The sequence below is a fragment of the Mauremys mutica genome, chromosome 1 (assembly GCF_020497125.1).
Source record: "Mauremys mutica isolate MM-2020 ecotype Southern chromosome 1, ASM2049712v1, whole genome shotgun sequence".
In the NCBI taxonomy this organism is placed as follows: Eukaryota; Metazoa; Chordata; order Testudines; family Geoemydidae; genus Mauremys; species Mauremys mutica.
Window position 1 is genome coordinate 153,407,063 of NC_059072.1, and position 26,502 is coordinate 153,433,564.

The 26,502-nt window shown below is 44.1% G+C and overlaps 1 protein-coding gene and 1 long non-coding RNA gene across 2 annotated transcripts in view; one reads left to right on the plus strand and one right to left on the minus strand.

Moving 5' to 3' along the window:
• Nucleotides 1-26,502, minus strand: part of CASR (calcium sensing receptor) — a 176,251-nt gene that overhangs the window by 42,636 nt on the left and 107,113 nt on the right. The window lies entirely within an intron of this gene.
• On the plus strand, nt 18,416-22,500 carry LOC123358375. The gene is made up of 3 exons (XR_006575721.1): nt 18,416-18,633; nt 18,930-19,052; nt 21,803-22,500. It is a non-coding gene; the product is annotated as an uncharacterized LOC123358375 (long non-coding RNA).

The window sequence follows — 26,502 nt, forward strand, 5'->3', positions numbered from 1 at the left end:
CTGAGCTGCTGACTGGGAGCTGCCTGAGGTAAGTCCATGCCCCAACCCCGCATCCCAATCTTCTGCCCCAGCTCCGAGCCCCCACAAACCAGGAGCCCCTTCCTGAACCCCAAACCTCTCATCCCTGCCCCCCCATAACCTGCACCCCCAGCCCAGAGCCCTGACCTTTTCCTGCACCTCAAGCCCCTACCCCAGTCCTGAGCCCCCACAAAACCCAGAACCCCCTCCTGCATCCCAAACCCCTCATCTCCAGCCCCAACCCAGAGCCTGCACCCCCAGCCCAGAGCCCTGAACACCTACCAAGCCCCTGCCCCAGCCCAGAGCCCCCTCCCCCACACCCCAGACCCCTCATCTCCACTGGGTCGCGGGCATCAACAATTTTTTTCAACTGGGTCGCCAAAAAAGAAGTTTGAAAACAACTGGTCTAGAGAGCTCATTGTTCTTGTGGATGGCCCGGTGGCTGAAAGACAATCAGAGTTGATGGGCCTAGATTGCTCTGAGCCAGTTACTCAGGCATAGTCATTTAACTAGGTGTCAAGCTCTTACCACAAAATGGATGTGCTAGTCCACAATGGAGGTTACAATACAAAATGAAGGTCACACTGAAACATGAAGGTTACAACAAGAAGTGGAGCCCCTGAAAAGAAATGGCATTCACGAAACTAGATGGAGTTGACAATTTGACACAGACATACCCCCAATCTTGCCAGAGAAAAGCCAAATGTCATTCACAGCCTTCTAGATCTGCCAAAAGGAGTCCAGAAAGATGTCAGTAAGCAGCTGTTTGTGGGCATGAAGTTTTCCCAGTCAGAAACCATCTTTGGGATCTAAAACAGGAAAGACCATGGCAGGATCTCTTCAATTGTTGGCAAAGATTAATGGGAACATTGCAGAGCTTTAATGAAGTATCATAGAATATGAGGGTTGGAAGGGACCTCAGGAGGTCATCTAGTCCACCTCACTGCTCAAAACAGGACCAATCCCCAGATGGCCCCCTCAAGGTGTGAGCTCACAACCCTGGGTTTAGCAGGCTAATGCTCAAACCACTGAGCTATCTCTCCTCCTGATACAGAAGTAAAGTTTGCTTGGCCTTTTTACTAGCTATCATATTGCCTGGTGGCCCTGTAACTTCCTCTAAGTCTCCCAACTCCACAAGGTTGTCATTTTGTTTTTTTAAGTTCCTTCTTCAAAGATGGTATAGCAGTTTCACCTTAGGGTTGATAGCCAAGTGGCCCAGGTTTTCCAGGCAGGCAACCAAGGCCTTTAAAACCATCCCCATATCGATTGAGTTTGTTTCTTTATTAGAGGCATATGGCTGGAATGCTTTAAAGCATTGCAGATCATTATTTCATCTGCCACCTGTAAAAGCCTCAATTTTCACTGGATTCTGCTGAGAGCAAAGGCACTTATGCCTGGTTATCTATTGGTCTATACTATAGTTTCAGTGTCATTTTGATAAGATGTACTGAAAAGATCTCTCTTAGGGTACGTCTACACTACAAGACTATTTCGATTCATCTTAATTCGAATTTCTGGAATCGACCTAATGAAGTCGAAGTTGTGTATCCACAATAAATACACTAATTCGACTGTGTGAGTCCACAGTAACGGGCGAAGCGTCGACTTTGGAAGCGGTGCACTGTGGGAAGCTATCCCACAGTTCCCGCACTCCCCGCCGCCCATTGGAATGCTGGGATTTCCCACCAATGCATGCTGGGGGGGGGGAATTGTGTGGAGGGTGGTTTTGGGTAACTGTCATCATTGAACCGTCAATCACGCCCAGCATCCCTCCCTGAAAGCGCCAGCTGGCAATCTGTTCGTGCACTTTTCTTCTCAGTGACAGCGCGGGCACCACAGCACTGCGAGCACGGATCCCGCTGCAGTTGTGGCCGCTGTCAGCTCCTCGCAACTTATCGTCCACCTCTTCCACAGTCAGCTGCTGAGAAATTTGGTTAATTTTCAATGGTGCTGCGAACAGTGGTGGACCATGGGGGACGTTTTACCAACATCAACGTCGGGTGGCCAGGCAAAGTTCATGACATGCTTGTTTTCAGGAACTCTGGTCTGCTTAGATGCCTGCAGGAAGGTAGTTTCTTCCCGGACCACAAAATAACGCTTGGGATGTGCAGATGCCCATACTGATCTTAGGGGACCCAGCCTACACGCTAATGCCCTGGCTCGTCACGCCCTATGCAGGCACCTTGCACAGCGACAAGGAACTCTTCAAGTACCAGCGAGCAGCGAGCAGCGTGAACTGTGACTGTTCAGTTTCTTCACAGAGAAGCTGAACCTGCCCCTGTTTCTTTACCAAGTTACTGTTGACTAGCCTCTGCAGTTACATACCCCGTCCACCCCGCTTCCCCAACTTCTAACACACATTTAAAAATTAAAGTACGTGCTCCACTGTAGCTTTACAACGGTGTCTTTATTGATGACTTTGCGTTAAAGGGTTGAAACTGGGACGCACACTGTGCTGGGTAGGGTGTGTGGTCATGTAAAGACCGCCTCTAAAGTCGAGGTTTGACATGCTCCCGCTCCCAGACCGGTCAGCAGTGCCGGAATGGTTGTTTCAACGGATCCTGCCATCCCTCCTTTTTTGGACTCTGTGTGCGGGGGCTATGTGGCCTTGTTGCAGGGGAGGACGGATACAGATTCCTCTGCTGCGTGGCTCTGCGGTCCATTACAGGGACCGTTGCATGACATCTGTAACCCCCCTCCCCCGCTACAAATGCACGTACCACCCCCAACGACAGAAAACCTGCAAACCACCTCCCATACCGACCAGGGTGCCTACTGACTGCACTGTGTGTGTGACATGCTGCTGATCCAGCCCCCGTCTCTGTACCCTGCTAAAGGTGACTGTCCTATGCATTACACTACCCCCTCAACCACCCAACGACCCACCCAAGACATCTAACACACCGTTGTGTAAAAAACCATGACGGAAAAAGTAAGTAACAGAAAACTACTTTTAATAATCCACAACACAGTAAGGGAAGGACTTTTCAAAATGTAGTGACTGATAGCTTTTGGGTAATTTAACACTGTCCTGTGGTGCAGTGACAGTTTTCACGGCCCCTGGTGACCCTCCTTCTTGTTATTTTTGATGAGGGGGGGATTGGAGTTTGAGGCGGGGGTGGGCGGTTGCAGATACAGTGCAGGGGGGCTCTGTCTTCCTGCCTGCGGTCCTGCAGAACATCGACAAGGCGCCTGAGCGTGTCCGTTTGCTCCCTCATTAGTCCAAGCAGCGTTTGAGTCGCCTGCTGGTCCTCCTGACGCCACCTGTCCTCCCGTTCGCAGAGTGAGCGGTGCTGCTGACTGAGGTTCTCCCTCCACTGGCTCTGCTGGTCCGCCTCGGCTCTGGAGCAGCCCATAAGTTCAGCAAACATCTCGTCCCTTGTCTTTTTCTTACGCCTTCTAGTTTGCGCCATCATCTGTGAGGGGCATGGTGCATCAGGTCGTGATACAGTTGCACCTGTGTGATGTCAAAAAGATAGTGAATTTCTTACAATGATACATTTTTTAAACAAAGAAACATAGTCTACTCGTTGTCTGTGAACAAGAGTATGCACAACACCTGTCTCATGCGCACTCACTAATGGAAAGTTCGATTTCTCTGAATGCGCTTTCATTGCCTGGGGTATTGGGCTGCAGACAGGGCCGGCTCCAGAGCCCAGCGGGGCAAGCACCCGCCTGGGGCGGCCCTTTCCCGGGGGGGCGGCAGGCTGGGCCGGCGGACCTGCCGCAGTCATGCCTGCGGGAGGTCCACCGGAGCCCCGGGAGCAGCGGACCTGCCGCAGGCATGACTGCGGAGGGGACGCTCGGCCGGCGGCTCCAGTGGACCTCCCGCAGGCATGACTGCGGACGGTTCGCTGGTCCCGCGGCTCGGCTGGACCTCCCGCAGGCATGACTGCGGCAGCTCAACCGGAGCCGCCGGACCAGCGAACCGCCCGCAGCTGCGGGAGGTCCAGCCGAGCCGCGCGACCAGCGGACCCTCCGCAGTCATGCCCGCAGGAGGTCCGCTGCTCCCGTGGCTCGGGGGCGCCTCCCGGGCATGACTGCTTGGGGCGGCCAAATTTGTAGAGCCGCCCCTGGCTGCAGTTCAGAGAACCTTTGCAGGAAAGAAGAATTCGTGTAGCAGCAAGGCATGGTAAGCCAAACACTTTTGGATTCATAGAAGTGAATGTACAGCTCTGTCCTCTTGATGCAGGCAATCCTGAAAGCATAAACTCGGCCCCTGTTGCACCCCCTCGCGGCTGTTCACTGGGAAAGATCCCTGTATGCTGCCACTCTGTAGACTGCAGCACGTGGCTGTTAAGTGAGGCTTCTTGTTATGCAAAGGAACAGTTAAGCGCTCCCATTACTAATAGTACCCCAATTACTCTAATTTCATGCAGGAGTGTGCGAGAGAGATCACCCTGAGGAGAGTCTCATGGGCATGCTGGAAGAAAGCCACCACAACCCAGGGGCCTACTCTGCCATGCTCGTGAGGGCAATGGTCCCGGAGTTCCAGCTTATAGCATGGAAAGGCAAAGTGTGCTACCTCGGGGCACACGATAAGCTAGCTCTGCCAAGGAACCTCCTGCATAGACTTTCAGATTACCTCCAGGAGAGTTTCCTGGAGATCTCTTATGAAGATAAAAGTTCCATCCCCCTGTATGTAGACCTTCTGTTCTCCTAATGTCTCTCCCTGTTTAATTACTAAAAAAATGTTAACTCGTTGTTCTTAGCTGCTTTTAATAAATAAATGTTAACTTGTTTAAAGCACTTACGGACTGATCCTTCTCCCGATTCAGGGACCGTGGTAACGGCTGGGGAGGGTTGGTAGGGGATCTCAGTGAGGGTGAGGAAGAGATCCTGGCTGTCGGGGAAAGCGCCGTCGACTGCCTCGTCCTCCTCATCTTCCCCGTCCGCGAACATCTCCGAGGAACAGTCCGTCGACACTATCCCATCCTCAGAGTACACACACACTGGTGGGGCAGTGGTGGCAGACCCACCGAGAATGGCATGCAGTGCCTCGTAGAAGCGGCATGTCTGGGGCTGGGCTCCGGAGCGTCCGTTTGCCGCTCTGAGTTTCTGGTAGCCTTGTCTCAGCTCCTTGACTTTCACGCGGCACTGCATTGCATCCCGGCTGTATCCTCTGTCTCTCATGGCTTTGGAGACCTTCTCGAAGGTCTTTGCATTCCGTTTGCTGGAGCGCAGCTCCGAAAGCACAGACACATCGCCCCACACAGCAATCAGATCCGAGACTTCCCGGTCAGTCCATGCTGGGGACCTCTTTCTAGTCTGAGATTGCCTGGACTCCTCTGCTGGAGAGCTCTGCATCGTTGCCGGTGCTGCTGAGCTCGCCCCGATGAGCAACCAGGAAATGTGATTCAAACTGTCCATACAGGAAAAGGAATTCAAATTTTCCCGGGGCATTTCCTGTGTGGCTGGTCAGAGCATCCAAGCTCCGACTGGCGTCCAGAGCGTCAACAGAGTGTTGCACTGTGGGATAGCTCCCGGAGCTACTAAGATCGATTAGCATCCACACCTAGCCTAATTCGACATAGCCATGTCGAATTTAGCGCTACTCCCCTTGTCGAGGTGGAGTACCGAAGTCGAACTAAGGAGCCCTCTATGTCGAATTAAATGGCTTCCTGGTGTGGACGGGTGCACGCTTAATTCGATTTAACGCTGCTAAATTCGATTTAAAGAGCTAGTGTGGACCAGCCCTTATATATTCCATTTCTTTTAGGGAAATGGTAGCTTTCTAAAAAATCTAGGATTTTACTTAATCTTGTTGTTCGGCAGCTGCTAGCTGTAAATGCAGAAATGAGAAAGCGGCCATGATCCAAAACCGATATGGGATTCACTGATAAAGAATTAAAAGATGGGAATATAATTAATACTAGTCAACACAGTTTTGTGGAAAATTGGTGTAGTCATACAAACCTGATTTCATTTTTTGATGAGACAACAGGCTTGGTTAATAAAGATAACTGCAGAGAAGTAATATACTTTAGTAAGGAGTTTGACTTAGTAGCACACAGCAATGCACAAGCAATGCACATTATGATTAAAAAATGCACTATACAATATCAACAGATCACATATTAAATAGATTGAGAACTTGCTACATGACAAATCTCAAAGAGTAGTTGTCAGTGGGGAATTATCAAATATGGGTGTGGTTCTAGTGAGGTTCTGTAAGAATCAGTTCTAGGCTTGATGCTATTCAAGATTTTGATCAATGAACCAGCCAATGGGAGTGCGGAGCCAGTGCTCGGGGCAGGGGCAGCGCGCGGAGCTCTGTGGCCCCTTGCCTAGGAGCCCGGACCTGCTGCTGGCCACTTCCGGGGCACAGTGCAGTGTCAGAAGAGGTGGGAACTAGCCTGCCTTAGCTGAGCAGCACTGACGACAGGACTTTTAACAGCCCGGTTGGTGGTGCTGGCCAGAGCCACTGTGACCCAGTGCCTTATTTTCCGCGACCCAGTACTGGGTTGCGACCTGCAGCTTGAAAACCAGTGATCTAGACCATGCTTACAGGATGAGGGGCTTTATCCTGATAACCAGGGATTCTGAAAAGGACTTAGGTGTCACAGTGCACAACCAAGTCAACATGAGCTCTCAGTGCGATGCAGTGGCAAATACTGCTAAATGAAATAATTGACTGTATAAACACAAGAATAGATTAATAGATTAGAAGATCAGAAGAGACCTGTGATCATCTAGTCTGCACTTCTATATAGAACAAGTCATAGGACTTCCATGAATTAATTCATGTTGGAAATGGAGCATATATTTTAGAAAAACATCCAATCTTGATTTAAAAATTGTCAGTGATAGAAAATCCACCACAATCCTTGGAAAGTTGCTCCAGTGGGTAATAACCTTCATGGTTAAAAATTTGCACCTTATTTCTAGGCTGAATTGTCTGCCTTCAGCTTCCAGCCATTGGCTCTTGTTATAATTGCTAGATTAAAGAGCCCATTTTCAAAATTTTGTTCTTCATGTACCTACATATAGACTTTGACCAAGTTGTCCTGTAATCTTCTTTTGGTTGAGATAAACAGATTGAGCTCTTGGAACCTCTCACTATAAGCAGGTTTTCTAATCCATCAGTCATTTTTGTGGCTCTTCTCTGCACCCTCTCCAATTTATCAACATCCTTCTTGAATTGTGGACTCTAGATCTGGACACAGTATTTCAGTAGTGGTTGCAGCAGTGCCAAATACAGAGGTAATATAACCTCCCTACTTCTATTTGAGATTCCCTGTTTATATAATGACAGGTTTCAGAGTAGCAGCCGTGTTAGTCTGTATCCGCAAAAAGAACAGGAGACTAACAAATTTATTTGAGCATAAGCTTTCGTGGGCTACAGCCCACTTCTTTGGATGCATGGATCCATTCCATGCATCCGAAGAAGTGGGCTGTAGCCCACAAAAGCTTATGCTCAAATAAATTTGTTAGTCTCTAAGGTGCCACAAGTACTCCTGTTTATATGTCATCTTATCCCTTTTGGCCATAGCGTTGTACTGAGGGTCATGTTCAGGTGATTACCCCTCTTGACTCCCCAAGTCACTGCTTCCCCCATCCTGTACATATAGCCTGCATTCTCTGTTCCTAGAGTAGTGAGTAGAGTAGAGAGGTGATTTTACCTCTGTATCCTGCATTGGTGAAACGGATACTGGAATACTGCATCCAGTGTCCATGTTTTAAAAAGGATATTGAAAAATTGGACAGGGTGTAGACAACAGCCATAACAATGATTTGAGTGTTGGAAAAAATGCCGTGCAGTGAGAAACTTAAGGAGCTCAATCTGTTTAATTATTAAAGAGAAAATCAAGATGTGATTTGATCAAGGTATATAAAGTACCTTCACAGGGAGAAAATACCAGATACTAAAGGGATCTGTAATTTAGCAGAGAAAGGCATAGTATGAATCAACAGCTGGAAGTTAAAGCTAGTCAAATTCAAATTTGAAATCTGGTGCAAATTTTTAAAAGTGAGGATGATTAACCAGTGGAACAAACTACCAAAGGAAGTGGAAGATTCTCCATCTCTTGAAGTCTTCAGATCAAGACTGGATCCTTTCTGAAAGATATGCTTTAGCCAAACAGAAATTATTGAGCTGAACACATGAGTAGTTAGATTTAATTTTATGTCCTGTGTTACACAGAAGTTCTGACTAGATAATCTAATGGTCCCCTCTGGCCTCAAAACCTATGAATCTATTAATATAAATGAACTGCTGTGTTCAGCATATTCACCCTGATCGCCATGCTGCCTTTCTCCTGTCTTACATCCACGTCATAGTTTTCTCTGTGAGGATCTAAATAAACTCCAGTTTTCACACTTGCATTTGCATTTGCATTGTGCCGAGGAGTGGAGTGTGGTTCACAGCTATTGCTGAAGTGACTCAATGCCTCTGGCTGGCCACAATAAAGAATTAAAGCAGTAAAAACTACTTTACTTCTGACACATTATGGTCTGCATGTAAAGAGCAGCTAGAGGAAACCATTTACAGTGCAAAACAAGAAGTTTTATCAGTTCTATAAAACCCAGGAACTAGACTACATATTATTGACTGCCATCTACTGGTATCTTATCTATTATTAACTAGCTGTTTACATGTATATACATATAGAGTTCTTCTGTAAGAGCTCCCTGTTATCTGCAGCTGCCTCCAGGCAACAGCCCATATGTACCATAGCCTTTTCAAAGTGGGAATGCATGAGTTTAGTCTGCAGAAGAGAAGAATGAGGGGGGATTTGATAGCTGCTTTCAACTACCCGGAAAGGGGGTTCCAAAGAGGATGGATCTGGACTGTTCTCAGTGGTGGCAGGTGACAGAACAAGGAACAATGGTCTCAAGTTGCAGTAGGGGAGGTCTAGGTTGGATATTAGGAAAAACCTTTTCACTAGGAGGGTGGTGACGCACTGGAATGGATTACCTAGGGAGGTGGTGGAATTTCCTTCCTTATAAGTTTTTAAGGTCAGGCTTGACAAAGTCTTGGCTGGGATGATTTAGTTGCAGTTTAGGTCCTGCTTTGAGCAGGGGATTGGACCAGATGACCTCCTGAGGTCCCTTCCAATCCTGATCTGACAGAAACCTTGAAATGGCTTCATTCGGTAACCAAAAATGTGCTACAATTGAGAGGTATGATGCCTAGCACAACAGAGGCCTGATCCTGATCAGGGAGTCTAGGCACTACATAATAGTAACCATATAGTATAAACGTCAGATTAAGCTTTCTCCCAAGCTTGGCTATTTCTAGGTTTCTCTACAAGACCCCTTTGGGTAGGTCTACACAGCATTTCGGACTGAGCAGAAGCAAGCTTCCCAGCCCAGATCAACAGACTCGAGTTAACAGGGCTCCTGCTACTGCTCTAAAAATAGTTGTATAGACAGTGCTTTGAAGTTGCAGCTTGGGCTGGAGCTTGGGCTTTGAAGCCTAGGGAGTTGGCATATAGTATTTTTTTCTTCACTTCCTGTTCTAATCTGTTATGCAGTGTTGCAGTCTGCTATTAAACATTTCCCATGTCCCACCCAAGAGCTGGCTGGATTTCAGTGGTGGGTTGATGATCTCTGTGTGTAGAAAGTACAGAACTTTTACTTGTTTTGATAATAGGCATTATACGAATTCACAGATATGATGTTTGATTCTGCAACAGCACTTGCACAGACACATCACTGCACAGTGTTGCCTTTTTAGGGGCATGTAGAATGTTGATAGTTAATAGTGTCAGTGAGTTGAACTAATGAGAAATGTCTGGGTTCCCTAGAAACCCTTTTGCTTTATTTTATCACATTCATCTCAGTTAATCTGTTCCTCTGCCTTACATCCTGACATTAGTCTTCCTAGAAATCATTATATATCCCTGGCTGGGGGCTGGTTTTACAGAATTACCTTAGCAGCACATTTTCGTCAGTCACATACACCATAGATGAGGATTAGAGTCACCAGACCGTAGATATCTGCAAACCAACTCATGTATAAAATGATACTTCTAATTTACAGGGAGATAGTTGTACAAAAGCATTAACCTGCACTGAATGGCTTATTCTCTAGTACAGGAGTCAGCAACCTTTCAAAAGTGGTGTGCCGAGTCTTCATTTATTCACTTTAATTTAAGGTTTCGCGTGCCAATAATACATTTTAACGTTTTTAGAAGGTCTCTTTCTATAAGTCTATAATATATAACTAAACTATTGTTGTATGTAAAGTAAAAAAGGTTTCAGAATGTTTAAGAAGCTTCATTTAAAATTAAATTAAAATGCAGAGCCCCCTGGACCGGTGGCCAGGACCCGGGCAGTGTGAGTGCCACTGAAAATCAGCTTGTGTGCCGCCTTCGGCACGCATGCCATAGGTTGCCTACCCCTGCTCTAGTATATAGATTATCACTGCAGTCCTGCCCAAGGAATAGAAGATTCCATGTAAGTCAACTCGTGCAGGGAAGCAGCAAGTCCTGCCTAGAATATGAACCAGAGGGGCAACAGCAACCAGAGGAATAAACTTTTTGATTCCTGCCTACCAATAGGCTTGGCCTCCATTGCTGGAATTTCTGATGAGCATCTCATGAAACAGCTCTTGAGTTGAAAAGGGAGAGGCCTTGTTAACAGTCTCAGATTATCATGAACACAAGGTTCGTGGCCGACATGTGTGAAGTGCTTTACTATGAAATGTGGGACCAAAATAAGGAGGAGAGGCTCAAGCAACCCAGAAATGTTTAAGCTCTAAACTTTAAAAGAAAGAGCTGCAGCCTGTGTTCTTTCATTGTGTAATTATGGGCCTTTTTTTTTATAGGCACCAGCCTATCAATGATTAGCCAAACTCGTCACGGTCAAAAATATGTTTTGTAGCTAAAGATAGAAACAAATACTGAGCACTCAATCTAACATTTAAAAGACTCTGATTCAGCCAGGGCAAAAGAGCATGTACTGTATGTGTGTCATATCCTGGAAAAGACATTTTGGAGAAGTAAAGTGATGGCTGGATGAATACATTACTAGATCAATACACCGTTGAATGCTGGTAAAGGCCAGTGGGGAAGACGGCATTCTGTCAGCTACCACCTTCAGACCTTTTCCCAAGGTTGTAGGGAGACAGAAACCCATGGATTCTGCTACTTTTTCTGTCTCAGACCACTGGATGCCTTTGAATCAGAGCATTTAGTAATGGAAAAGACCTGTTAGGTCCCAGCTAGTCCATCCTCTCATGAGTCAGTGCAAGAGCACTGCCTACCCACTATTAAACAGTGCTTTGTCCAGGTCAGTGTTAAATATCTTAAATAATAGGGCTTCCCCTCTTACTTAGGAGATGATTCCACACCCCAACAGTCAATTTCTTTACACCTAGTTATAGGCTAAGTCTAATGGCCATTTCTAGGCTGATTTACCCCACATGCTTTCCTGCTCACTTTATTACGGTTGCAAATGGTCAGAGCAGCCAATAATTTGACTTTAAGACTAAATGCAAACATAAAAATCCAACAGCTTTACTGAAAACACCCAGTTATTCTGGAGAACTAGAAAAGAATTGATTATAAAAACTCCTAAACACTCCCATTGGGCCTCATGAAAAAACCTGATAGACTTCGGGGTTTGTCTTTCCCTTACTTATTCCAAAATCTTAATCAGGAAAAAGAAGAGGGTCTTTCTACAAGATTACAGTGGGCATTAGGAACATAAGAATTGTCATACTAGATTAGTCCAGTGGTAATCTAGTTCAGTATCTTCTGTCTGATAGTGGCCAGTATCAGGTATGTCAGAGGAAGGTGCAAGAAACCCCCTAGCAGCCAATTATGGAATAATCCGTCCATAGGTAACATTTCTTAGTGATTGTTTTATGCCCTGAGACTATGTAGCATAACTGTGGATATTCTCATTATCCACGTAAATGTCTAATACTTATTTGAATCCTACTGCATTCTTGGCCTCAATAATATCTTGCATCAGTTAGTTCCACTGGCTATTAGTTTTTATCTGAGATCAGGTTTGGGGCAAGTGCTCATTATCATAGTATTAAGAAGTCCTAATTCAATGGACCAGCCAGAAAAAAGCCAATGCTAGACTAGGATTTGACTTCCAGTTCTTAAAGGATGCCTTTTTGCCACTAATGGCTTCTTTTGCTTTGTTGTTTAACCATGGTGGCACTTGTTTGGTCCTCTTACTATGTTTTTAGTTTGGGGTATACCTTAATTTGAGCCCTCTATTATGGTGTTTTTGAAAAGTTTCCATGCAGCCTGCAGGCATTTCTCTTTTGTGACTATATCTTTTAATTTCCATTTAACTAGTTGTGTGTAGTTCCCCTTTCTGATGTTAAATGTTATTGTGGTGGGATTCTTTGGTATTCCCCCTCCCCCCCCGCCAAAAAGGCAGTTAAATTTAATTATATTATGGTTGCTATTACTGAATGGCTCTCCACCTACCCCACTCACAGTTGATTGTCCTTAGTCAGTGAAGACCCAGAGTTCAGCGCTTCATTCACATGGGTGCCCCTCTCACTCCTGAAAGGCCAGGGCAGGGGCATTGTGCTGCCATGTCTCTGCAACTGGCTCGCTGTTATCTCTGCTGCTGTTCACCACTTGCTATTGCTGTTACCTCTGCTGCTGCTGCTGCTCATCTTTGCCACTGTTATCACTGCTGCTGCTTGCCACTCACGGCCACTCCTGTGAGGCCATGTTCTGAGGTTCCCCCATCTTGCCCAGCCTTGTGATTTCAGCTCTTAGTGATTTCACTTGGTAGTGAGGAACCTCTGAGCTGCTGCCTCTTTGTTGCCTTTCATTGCAACATTGTGCCTATACCAGGTCTAAAGGCTTAGCCCCTAGACTTGCTCATCAGTGATTTCAGCTCTAGTAATCACTGAATAGAAACAAGGACTCTCAATTGAGTCCAATCAGCCCTGTCTTTAAACACTGGAGAAGAGAGAGTCAAATGGTGTCTAGGACTCATTAGGAAGAGTCCACACCATCATGTAGCAACACCAGCCCCCATCTCTTTCTCATTTTTAGTGGGATTTGCCATCCTTACCCTCTGCTTAGCAGTGAGGTTCAGTTAGGGTGACACCCTCAATCAAGGCATGCTAAGTACAGTTCTGCTGCCCTTTAATCATATAATAAGGATAACAACATTTCATTATCCTTGCATCCAATATGAATTGAATTGTAACCCAAAACCAGCCCAAATCGATCATTTTGGCAAAGCAGGTCTGACTGCCGAACACCCAGGCAGAGTAGACGTGTCTATGCAGCCACGGTCTGCTCCAGAAGTCTTGTCCCCCAGTGCATCACTAGATGTCAGGGGAGAGCTTATTCACACCCTGCTTACATCAGACAGACAGAAGATCCTTGTTGGTGATTCAGTACTCAGAAGAATCAAAAGAACATTCAGCAAGGGCCAGGCAGGGCAACAGGACAGTGGGCTGCTTACCTGGAACCAAGAGACAAGACATCACGCTAAGACTGGATAGGCTTTTGAAATTGCTAGATAAAGATAATAGAATCATAGAATATTAGGGTTGGAAGAGACCTCAGGAGGTCATCTAGTCCAACCCCCTGCTCAAAGCAGGACCAACCCCAACTAAATCATCCCAGCCAGAGCTTTGTCAAGCTGGGCCTTAAAAACCTCTAAAGATGGAGATTCCACCACCTCCCTAGATAACCCATTCCAGTGCTTCACCACCCTCCTAGTGAAATACTGGTGATGTTTGGTGATGATTCATATTGGCACAAATGACACTGCATTGTGGGATATCTCACAGACAGTAGACAACTTCAGGGCACTCAGAAGCATGCTGAAGCTGAGGAATGTCCAACCCATCTTCTCTGGTATCCTTCCTGTTCTCCGAGCAAAGGAAGACAGAAGGCAGAAGATTCTGGAAGTGAAACCCTGGATAAGTAAGTGATAAAGTGACTTTGGTTTTGAGAAACATTGATCCACCTTCTACAAGGTGCGTGGGGGCTGTATAGTTTGAATGGCCTCCAGCTCAGTAGAAGGGGACACAATCTCCTTGAGTACGGACTGGCTAAAGTGGTCAAGAGGGGATTAAACTAATACCAAGAGGGGAGGGTAGAAAGAGGGAAGATATGATCATCAGCTTAAAATTGGGATGTTGAAAATTAAATAAATCAAGGAACCAAAGGACACAAAGAGAATAAATTCTTTAATTGCTTATTCACCAATACTAGGAGCCCAGGTAATAAAAAAGAAGAATTGGAATTCCTCATTTATGAGCATAAATTCTATCTAGTTGGTATTACTGAAACATGATGGAATGATTCACGCAATTGGAATGTTAAAATCAGTGGTTAGAATCGATTTAGGAAGGACTGAGTGGGCAAAAGAGGAGGGTGAACGGCACTCTGTATCAAAAATGGCATTACCTGTTTTCGAGTCACTGATAACTTGGAAGAAAATTAAATTGATTGCTTATGGATTTGTGTCCTAACAGCACAAGATGGAGTACTAGTTGGTGTCTGCTACAGACTACCAAATCACAATAGGGAGCAGGATGACCGCTTCCTTATATGAAAAAAAGCTGTGTGATCATGGGGGACTTCAGTTTGAGTATCATATGCTTGGGGTGTCATGCTGCCAATATTAAAACATCCTTGGAATGTCTAAATATTATAAATGACAATTATAACAAGTTGATCACATTTATAATGTGCAAAGTGGCATGTATATATGTTGTTTTAATAGGGCCATTCCACAAAGCTAAAAACAATTTAAGAATACCTTATTAGATGCCCAAATACCACAACATCTAATAAGGTATTCTTAAATGATTCCCAATTATCCTTTATATTTTCCTGATTAAATTCTTCTTCCCAGATGATTTGGTTTAAAAAACAACCACCTTGTTTAGAAGACAAGTGAAAACAGCTGTAAAAAAATAAAATTTATACATATAACAAATGGAAGAAAAGGGAAGTTGATAGTAATGAATATAAATCTGAAGTTAGGAATTGTAGAAAATTGGTAAGGGAAGCCAAAGGACATAAGGAGACCTCTTTGATGAGCACAGTTAAGGACAATAAGAAATAATTTAATTAAAAATATATTAGGAACAAAAAGAATCCTGAGAATGGTATTGGTTCATTTCTAGATGAAAATGATATAATTATCAATAATAATGCAGAAAAGGCAGAAGCATGCAATAAATATTACTGTTTTGCATTTGGGGAAAAAACAGATGATATAGTCCCATCTTATGGTGATAACACTCTTTCCATTCCACTAGCATCTCAAGAGAATGTTAATCAACAGCTACTAAAGTTAGACATTTTTAAATCAGGAGGTCTGGATAACTTGAATCCATGGATTTAAAAAAAATCTGGCTGAGGAGCTCACTGGACTGGTGGTTTTCAATAAGTTTTGGAGTATTGATGAAGTTCCAGAAGATTGGAAGAAAGCTAATGTTTTGCCAGTGTTTAAAAAAAGATAAACGGGATGACCAGGGTAATTATACATCTGTCAACCTGGCCTCAATCCAAGAAAGATAATGGAGTGACCAATACAGGACTCAATTAATAAAGAATGAAATGAATATAATATAATTAATGAAAATCAACATGTGTTTATGGAAAATAGATCCAGTCTAAATAACTTGATATCTTTTTTGATGACATTACAAGTTTTGATGACATTACAAGGCTATAGTGTTGACATGATATAGTTACATATGACTTACATAAGACATGTGACATTGTCCCACACAACATTTTGATTAAAAAAACTAGAATGATATAAAATTAACATGGCACACTTTAAATGGATCAGTAACTTGATAACTGATAGGTGTCAAAATGTAATTTTAAGCAGGAAAAAGTCAATGAGTGGGTCCATTTTCAGTGGGGTCCCACAGGGATCAGTTCTTAGCCCTACACTATTTAATATTTTTGATAATAACCTGAAAGAAAACATAAAATCATCACTGATAAAGTTTGCAGATGCCATAAAAATTAGGGGAGTAGAATCATAGATTATTAGGGTTGGAAGGGACCTTAGGAAATTATCTAGTCCAACCCCCTGCTCAAAGCAGGACCAATCCCCAACTAAATCCCCAAATGGCCCCCTCATGGATTGAGCTCACAACCCTGGGTTTAGCAGACCAATGCTCAAACCACTGAGCTATCTATCCCCTCTCAGGGCAATAAATGATGAAGAGGACAATTCACTGAATTCAAAGTGATCTGGATGGCTTGGTAAACCGGGCACAAGCAAATAAGGCACAATCCCACAAATGAGGAAGAAGGCTGTGCTGGTTAAAAAATGAAGCTTATAGGGGAAGTGAAGACAGCTGTAAATGTATATATGGCCAGCAAAGTTAAGGACAATACGGAGGAGTTGTTTAGTATATTAGGAAGAAAAAGAATCCTAACAATACCATTGGTTCATTACTAAATGGAAAGGGTAATCAGCAATAATGCAAAAAAAAGGCAGAAGTGCTCAATAAATATTTCTGCTATTTCTTTATATTTTTGGGTGGGAGGGGAAAACAATGATATAGGGGAAACAAATGAGGCCAGCACATCCCTGGGCCTGCGCCGCTTCCTGCAGCCTTCATTGGCCTGAAGCGGCAAACCTGCGGATGCGGCAGGTAGGTAAACTGGCCCGGCCCACCAGGGTGCTACCCTGGTGGGCCACGGGCCAAAGGCTGCCGATCCCTGTGTTAGGACATTGATCTTTAAGCATTTAAAATATTTTTTTGTCCGAGTTGTCAGTGACTTGGAAACAGGTAATGCCATTTTTGTATTGAGCACTACTCCCACTCCCCTTTAGCCCAATCGATCCTTTCTAAATAGGTTATGACCATTGATTTTAACATTCCAATCATGCAAATCATCCCACAAGGTTTCAGTAATACCAACTAGATAGAACTTATGCTCATAAATGAGCAATGCCAGTTTTTCTTGTGTTACCCAGACTCCCAGCACTGGTGAATAGGCAATTCAAGAATTTCTTCTCTTTTTGTCCTGCAATTCCTTCATTAATTTTGTTCTCAACATTTTAATTCTGTGCAAAACAAGTGCTCATATCTTCCCTCTTTTTACTCTCTCTTTTTGTTATTATTTTAATGTTCTCCTGACTACTCTAGCCAGCCTGTCCACAAAGAGATTGGATCCCCTTTACTGAGATGGAAGCCATCCAAACCATACACCTCCCCACACTCACAGGAGTTGGACACATGTTCTACAAAACCAAAACCCTCCAGCCTACATCACTTAGCCAGCAGTTCAATTCCAGAGTCTTCTGCCTTCTGTCTTCCTTCACTTGTGGGACAGGACCTCAGAGAAAACAGCTTGGACAGTCTTCTGCTTCAGCATGCTTCTGAGTTCTCTGAAGTCCCCTATTATCTGTGAGACATAACCATCTCCAATGGATTGTTTCCTGCAACTTAAGAAGCCTATCCAATCTTTGAGTGACATGTAATGTCTTGGCTCAGGAAAACAGCACACCATCCTGTTGTACGCCTGTCTCTTGCAGAATAGTCTTTTGATTTTTCTGAGTATTGAATCCGCAACAAGGATCGTCTGTTTTCCTTGGATGACTGGGGAACTCTTTTTGGGCAAGCTTGATTTTCTTACAGGATGGGTTGCCATCCACAGGTGTGTTCCATACATCTCTCCATTCCCTTGGACAAGTTGGATCTTGAGAGGCATCTTTCACAGATTCCACATTGAGAACCTGGGTATTGATTGGAAATGTCTTAGCTGTATGGAATTCCTCCCAGTCTTCTAATTTCTGGTGCCTACAGCCTGCCCATCCTCATCTGTGTTCAGCAATATAGAATGCTGCCATGACCTCTTCTGGTTACAAACTTCCAGGCATCCTCTCTGACTTCCTCTCCCCCCCGCCCCCTGACTCCTTGATGGCCAGCTCCTTTCTTTCTTGAATCTGGAGTACTGGTGTTTCCTGAATCTGGCTATCTAGGAACTCCTCAGCTTCTCTGATTCTCAATAGCATCTCTACTTGCCACTCCAGTCCAAGAATCTTTTTCTCCAGCACAGCCACCAACTTGCACTTCATGCACAGGAAGTTCCTTCTGGCTTCAGGCAGGAAAGGAAACATGGTACATCAACTGCACCACTGTTCCATCTCTGGTCATCTTGAAATTGCATATAGGAAGGAAAAGTCTCTCATATTCTCTTTCCATACTCCCTCCAAAACTCTCCTTCTAGTTGCCTCTCTTGGCAGTTCTTGAGTTTGCCTAGCAGAGACTTTTTATGCCAAGTCTCCCTGCTTAGCTCAGCTCAGCTCAAATCCACCCCCCTGTCACCTGATTAACTACGCAGAGACTTCAAACAGCAGAGCTCAAAGGGTCAGAGCTTTGCGGCCCTTACTGAGGCAACAACGAACAGACCTGTTTCAGCTGCTTCCTCAGGGGCCAGCAATGCAGAGAACAAATAGTCAAACAAAGAACCCACAGATGGAACAAATGAACCACTCACTGTCTCACTGCCACAAGCACAGAGTCCATGGCCATGTCCTCTGAAACACTGCTATTACCTGCCTCTGTTCACGACTCTTGAATTCACCTTGCAAGTGATTTTTTATACTGTCTACCTGCTTAGCTCAGCATTGCCTATGATCTAAGAACCCCTCAATGCCAACTGACAAAGAGGTCCCAAGAATATCCTGATTCTGGTATGTACATCCTGGTTCACCAAAGAATGTCATGTAAGGTATCAAAGGAAATCCAGTGCCACACTGGTTGTGAATATCATGGTAAAAAGTATGTGCTGCTACTACGTAAGAAGGTATGCATATATACTGGAAATAAACCAGAGATGTTTATCCATCTGTCTGTTGAAATATAAATTGAGAATTATCTAGCTATCAGTCACTGGTCTCAGCTAAATGCAAATATAGGATTGTGAAATTTAACAGGAAAAGAAAAACAGTGGGAGGAAAAGAACCTTATCTGGGGTTGCACTTGACAGGTTACTGGACTATAACTGGGGGACAAGAAAAGCACCTTGTTATCCTGCACCTATAAAGTGAGATTACCTTCATGAAAATGGGATTTCAATCAGGCTTGGTTGAAAACTGCAAAGGACATTTGGGTGAGATAAACTTCTTTAAACAGAAGGTTAACTTGTTTAGTCTAGTCCTTAGGAACCATGTTACAGTTCTGTTTATATGTAACCCTTCTCTTTCCATTAGCCGTACTCATGCGGTACTGGGTTTACGGTAACCTTGATGTCACCACAGATAGGGAAAGCCCCATTCTTTTTCATTACTGGCACTATTAAGATGCTCCATTCACTCCAGTTAGCCCTGGATATAATCCCAGAGTCTTGTAAGTGCTGAAATTCTAACTTTGCCTTTTGCCGTATCGCAAAAGGCACTGGAAGACGTTTGCAAAATTTAGAAATTGCTCAAGCAAAGTTTTTTGCTTTCATGGGCTTTAAGTTTCTCATACCATCCTGAAAGATACCAGTTGCCGTGTACAAAAGTCTAGCTAATTTTTGTTTTGGGCTGGAATTCATTATTTTTTTAAACCTGAAGTCATTTTATACTTTACCAGTCTGGCTGAATCTCTCTCAGCTATTCTCTACCAAGTCCCAGCGTAGACTCTTTGCATCTGCTGTATAGTTATATGTTACCTTCATTGTAATAGCAACCAGGAGATTGAGGATTTTCCCTGTACATGTATTTAGTAGTACTCAGATTCTTCTGCAACTTCACCTCTTTAAGTAGCCTCTATAATCCTGTGTGAAATTACAGAAATACCATATCCTGTATCAAGCTCCATTTTAACGCTTAATCCTTCCACTTCTAAAGCAATCCAAATATCGCTTCACTTATTGTCTGAGATGACATAACAGTCAACTACAGTTGTAGAGATGAAATAATATTCTCACTTGACTCTGTGTTGTCATCTGCAGGCTGATGAATTTGAAATCCTCTGGTATTGTCGTTGTGCTTTTTGCACTGACCTGAACATTTTCTGTGTGTGCTCCCAATTTGTTACCGTTTCTGCAGGGTTTGTCCTTGAACCAACCATCATTTGCATTGTGAGACTGATTCCCTCAGTGAAAGCAGTCAGTGATGACATGTGGTGCCTTCTGCTTGACTACCAGTTTATTAGTTACATATCACATGATGGTGTTGCAGCTTCCTGGAATCTTTAATAGCTATCTCCACTGATACAGCATTTTCTAATTCATGCTTTAGGGTCAAATCAATCTGTCAATAGCTGGTTTTGGATTGTTTCATTTTGCTTATGTCAAACCAACTGGTCCCTTAAGGCACCATTTCAATTCTCTCCGAACAGGCAGTGCTCTGTTAATTCCCTTAATCCAGTCACATATTCAGAAATTGTTTGATTTTCTTTTTGACTCCATTTAGGGATAGGCAATTTTCTAGAATTTCCACATTCTCAGTAAATGTTTTCTCTTCTAGTTTAATTAAGCTAAGCAGCATTAGCCCCATTACACTCAGTAAATCTCCTCCCTGTTTCTAATCAGTTATGCTGTTAGTAATCATATACTCCTCCAGTTCCAGTCAGTATATATGAGACAGTAAAAATGTAAGGGTACAACGTCACTCAAACTTTGACCCCGTCCCCTAACCCTATAAAGCCCCACCTCTGCCTCATAAGAACCGCCCTGCCATTGTATTACTTCCAGAGTCTGGAATATGGCCAGAAGCAAGGGGTGTCAAATAACCCCTCTAAAAATTTCTCTTACCACCATCTACCAATCAGAGGGGATTTCAGCACCACAGATCCTTCCCAAGAGTGGAGAGGTCATGTGACCCATCTGGAACAGGGTCATGTGACCCCTCTAAGAACTTCTACCATTGTCCTTTACCAATTGGAGTGGGTTCCAGTGCCCCAGGACATCCCCAAGAGTGGGAGTGACCAATTAGGGAAAGTTCAGGGGTTGGGTGACCCATCCAGAAGAGGGTTGTGTGCTCCCTCTAAAACAGGGGTTCTCAAACTGTGGGTTGGATCTCCTCAGGGGGTCATAAGTTTCTTACATGGGGGGGTCATGAGCTGTCAGCCTCTAACCCAAACCCTGCTTTGCCTCCAGCATTTATAACGGTGCTAAATATATCAAAAGTGTTTTTAATTTATAAGGAGGGGTCGCACTCAGAGGCTTTCTATGTGGAAGTGGTCACCAGTACAAAAGTTTGAGAACCACTGCTCTAAGAACTCCTCCAACTACACTCTACCAATCAACACAGGTTCTAGCCCTGTAGGACATCCAGATGGGAACTGTGTACCAATCAGAATAGCTATAGCACAAGTTTGTAGCTGGAAACTCCACCATCTGGAGTTTAGTAAATGGCTGGTCAGCAGCACCATCCCTGGAAGCCCCTCACTGTGGTGAAGACGCCATATGTTTCAAGAACATATTTTCAGAAATTGTGGAAATGGTGAAAGGAAATAAGGCAGACTTCATCACCCCTGTGAGAACTATGGCATTTATTTTAGCTTTGAGAGTGCTCGGTCACTTGCAAAGGAAGTGCAATATTAAAGACAGTTCTGAGGAGGAGAGAGTGGCCAAATGGAGCCCTGTAGCCCAGCCATTGCTGAATATGGCAGAACCTGACACCGAGATCCATGCGATCGTGAGCCAGACTGACTAGGGTGATGCCCATCCGATGTCTGAAACCGTGGGGGAAGGTGACAAGGCCTCTTCAGCGACACCATTGGATAAGGTGAACTGAGGAGATGTTGCTTAGGTAAATAGATTCTAAAAAGTGGAGGTCAAGGGGGGTGTAATGCAGTAGGATCTGACCTGAGGTTGTGTAAATCTAAAACAGGGGACTTACACCTGTTTCTGTTCTGAAAATTTTTCAACAGCTTGATGACACCTTTCTAGAGGCCCTGGAAGCCCTGAAGAATGTTGCATTAGAGAACAAAGATGAATCAGGGCAAACTTGTTGCTCAGCAGCAAGACAAATTGTTCAAGAGGACATCAACCATGAAGAGGATGACAGCTATCTGGCTTTATGGAAGGCACTAGGCATACAGCTAATGGCATCCATGGCACGTCGGGAGTGTAAAAGAATTAAGCAGTTTATTCTATACATTTCTGTTGATGCTGTCCTTAATTATTGTCTTAGGGAGAAGGTTTTTGAAGATTGTGAGGGCTGTGTTATAGATACACGAGGCCAACGGCATCATGACTGTGTCAACTAGACTTCAGAGGATATAAACTGCAAGCTCTGGGACCTCTGTGTTGACCTGTGTTTGGAAAGCTTATTAAACACAGTTATTGCCATAGGTTATGCAATGCAATGCCTGTGCTTAACCAAAGAAAATTTAGCACTAAGGGTGGTCTTGGTAAATGCGGTGCAAACTGCTAGAGACTCTGGCAGTATTTAAACAAAATTACTAAAGTGAAGGATATCCACTTATTACATTATACTGACCACCTGATCTGCACATCTGCTTAGGAAAAAGACTACTCTAAGAAATCTAAAAGGATTAAGTTAGAGAATGGTGATGGGACAAATGTGATATAAAATATAATAAAATGTGTCATCTGTAAATGAAAATATCTGTTGAAAAGGTATTTGATCATATCTGTGTTTCTGTTACAAAGCCTGTGTGAGGCCTTAAATGGGGGGTTTGAAGGATACCCAAAGGAGCTTTCAAGGGGGATTTTTTTAAAAAGGCGCTTCTGAGACCCTAGCTATTCTTTCTTTCTTTCTTTCTTTTTTTCAAGGCCTATTTTACAACAAAAAGATGGAATGTTCGTAGCCAATTCAGGTCGAAAAAACCCACGGTGTTTAAAATAAAGCAAAAAATGATAATGTTTTATAGCTGTATATCTCAAACCATGTCTTGAGAACAAGACAGCTGACACAAATCCATCAGTATGACTAGGGGTTCTTGGTTTAATCAATCTATTTTTTTAAATTTCCTGGGGTGTGGTCTATTGCCTTCAGCAAATGTGTAAACAGATGCCTCAGGTCCTTAGCATTACAGCAGAATAAAATATTATGGTTTGCAAAAGTATCAGTAAGCAGTGTTGATGAATATTCAGATTTGGGTAAACATAATGTTTTGTTCAGAGTTACCAACATTTCAGAGTTACAAACAACCTCCATTCCCAAGGTGTTCATAACTCTGAGGTTCTACTGTAATACTTAAGTAAAGACAGTTTATCATCCAGAGACATCCAAAGGGAATGTTCAGGGAGGGATGCATAAATTCCACATGTCTATTAGTTAAGAGCAGCAGTGATCAAAACAATCTGGTAACAGACACTGAAGTTTTGTTTGAAACAAAGCAATATATTGAAGCAGATATACTGGAGACAGAGAGGCCTGTATACTTTCCTGATGATACCATAGTCAGAATTATAGAGACACCGCAAACAGAGCCACTGAAGAACCAGGAATATGCTCTGACACCTTTAGCAACAATGACACCACAAAGCAGCAGAAGACCACAGAGACAGCATCAAGACAGCCCAATGCTCAGATACATCAAGTTAAACGACAAAGCAAAAAACATTGGTAAAAAGCAACAATGCAAACACACCTCCAGTTCTGCACTAAGCCCTGAAAAAACTGTGAGTGAAAACACAAACCCAGAGCATGTGCTTTTGGGGCTGTGAATAAAAAAACAAGGACTGAAAGTTCACACACTACCAAAATGTTTTCTTGTGAAATATCGGATACTGTGGGTGAAATATGGTCTCTCTTTAGGGTTAGTGACAAAGTTGTTAACGCTCTTTGTGAAAATTATGATTCTTTGAAGAGATGGGTGACAGATGGCTTTGTCTTGGGAGTTGCCACAGAGGATCTCCAGGGGGCAAAAGACATACATAAGGCTTTAAAAAATGTGAAAGTTTTTCAAGGGTTAACCTGTAGCTCTAAACAAACCTGCCTAGGCATGAGTAACAAGGTTGTGCAGAAAAAGGAGCATAAAAGGGGGCTGAATGCAAAAGGGACTGCACAGAGTTTGACAGGAGGCAGTGTTAGGGTTAAGAACAGGGTTGCACAGTAGTTGCTGGGGAAACAAAGGGGGTGGGGCTCAGCATTTGGGGGATAAACAGACTGCTGCCAAAACGTTACATCCAGGGTTTTTGTAAAAAAAAATATTAAAAGGCAAAATAGGTGTTGAGGAGAAAACAAAAAAATAAAAAGGGAAGCCCCCAAGTGGAGACTCTCAAACTGACATGTCAGAGAATGAGGATGTGGGATCTGGCCATTATGGCCTATGGGATGGTAGTGGCTCTCAGGGATAAATTACAAATGGCTACACTTGCTCAGCAAATGTACCTCAGGAAGGCCTAATTCTTTCTAGAAGCTTTTGAGGATGTTACCAAAATATCTTATGGGTACTGTGACAGACCCAGACTAGTTGGGTGCAGGAGTCTGGTAGAAGGCAAATATACTGGTCACTGGATGAGTAATTTTCTGCTCCCTGAGTCACCAGAGCAGAGACTGCCCCAGAGCAATCAAGAAGCTACTAGAATCAATTATGGCAGGTAGGCTAATCAGGAAACCTGGTTTAAAAAGGACCTGCCATCAGTTAGTTAGTGGGGGGTTCACAAGGATCAGGCAGTGAGCAGGGGTGCTGCTGGAGGACTGAGGAGTATAAGTGTTATCAGGCTTCAGGAGGAAGGTCCTGTGGCGCAGATAAAGAAGGTTCTGAGGGGACAGGGTGACCAGTCAGCAAATGTAAAAAATTGGAATGTGGGTTGGGGGTAATAGGAGCCTATATGAGAAAAAGACCCCAAAATCAGGACTGTCCCTATAAAATTGGGACACCTGGTCACTCTATGATGGGAGGCCATGGGGAAGTAGCCCAGGGAGTGCTGCAGTCCACAGGGCCCTGGGCTGGAACCTGGTGTAGAGGGTGGGCCCGTGTTCCCCCCATCCTGCCCAACAACCTATCTGACACAGGAGGAGTTGACCTGGTCACACCAGAAGGAAAGGTCTAATTTGGAAAGGGATCTGGCCTGTCCCTGACCCACTAGGTGGGACAACAGAGACTGTGGAGATTGTTCTCCATTTCCCCCATGCTGGCCAGCGATGAGGTTAGCTGAGTGAATGGCAGGTTTGAGCCTCTAGCACAAGTGGCCAAACTGAGGGCTGCCATGAACCTCTGAGGTGAGCAAATCCACCAGAAAGTGCAGGACCCACCAAGGCAGAGGAAGAACTTTGTTACAGTACCTAGTGGTAGATTTAAATGCCTCTACACCAGACGCTTATAGATTAGGAACTGGGCTTTTCCCTCACAATTAGCCAGTGGCTTATACTTTGAAAAGAACAACAGCTGGGTGTAAAGAGCAATGAATTATCATCAGGCTCCTTTTAACAACCAAGGTTGCTGACTGAAAACATGTCTAGCTACATGAAGAGACACCTGGCCCTTTTAAAATTACCTAGCAAATCACCACCACAGCAAAGGAAAGCGATCATGTGTTCAGCCTCTGATGATTTAATAGTGGCCATTTCAGAAATAGCAATCAGCAACTTAAAAAGAAACATCCCTTCGACACAAAATCAAGTGTGTGTGCAGAAAAAGAGACACAATTTTATCAAAACTCTGTGTAATAAAAGGGTCTCTTTTAAAAGAAAGAAGCATCTCGTAAAACAGGCTGGGGCATATATTGGACCTCTGTTAAGTTTTGTTATCCCTCCGATAATGGGGTATAAGAACATAAGAATGGCCTTACTGGGTCAGACCAAAGGTCCATCTAGCCCAGTATCCTATCTTCTCACAGTGGCCAGGTGCCCCAGAGGGAATGAACAGAACAGGTAATCATCAAGTGATCCATCCCTGTCGCTCATTCCCAGCATCTGGCAAACAGAGGCTAGGGACACTATTCCTGCCCATCCTGCCTAATAGCCATTGGTGGACCTATCCTCCATGAATTTATCTTGTTATTTTTTTAAACCTTGTTATGGTCTCGGCCTTCACAACATCCTCTGGCAAGGAGTTCCACAGGTTGACTATGCATTGTATGAAGAAGAACTTCCTTTTATTTGTTTTAAACCTGCTGCCTATTAATTTCATTTGGTGACCCCTAGTTCTTGTGGTGTTTACTACTTCTCATAAACACTTCCTTATCTACTTTCTCTACACCAGTCATGATTTTATAGACCTCAGTCATATCTCCCCTTAGCGTTCTCTTTTCCAAGCTGAAAAGTCCCAGTCTTATTTATCTCTCCTCATACGGAAGCCATTCCATACCCCTAATCATTTCTATTGCCTTCTTCTGAACCTTTTCCAATTCCAATATGTCTTTTTTGAAATGGGGCGACCACATCCCCACACAGTATTCAAGACGTGGGTGTACCATGGATTTATATAAAGGCAACATGATCTTTTCTGTCCTATTATCTATCCCAGAGGTAGGCAACCTATGGCACGAGTGCCAAAGGTGCCATGTGAGCTGATTTTCAGTGGCACTCACACTGTCTGGGTCCTGGCCACCGGTCCCAGGGCCTCTGCTGCCATGCTGGGGTACCGTCCACCGGCCCCGCTCAGCCTGCTGCCAGCCCCAGGTCACAGCCACCTGTCCCGGGGGCTCCACTGCC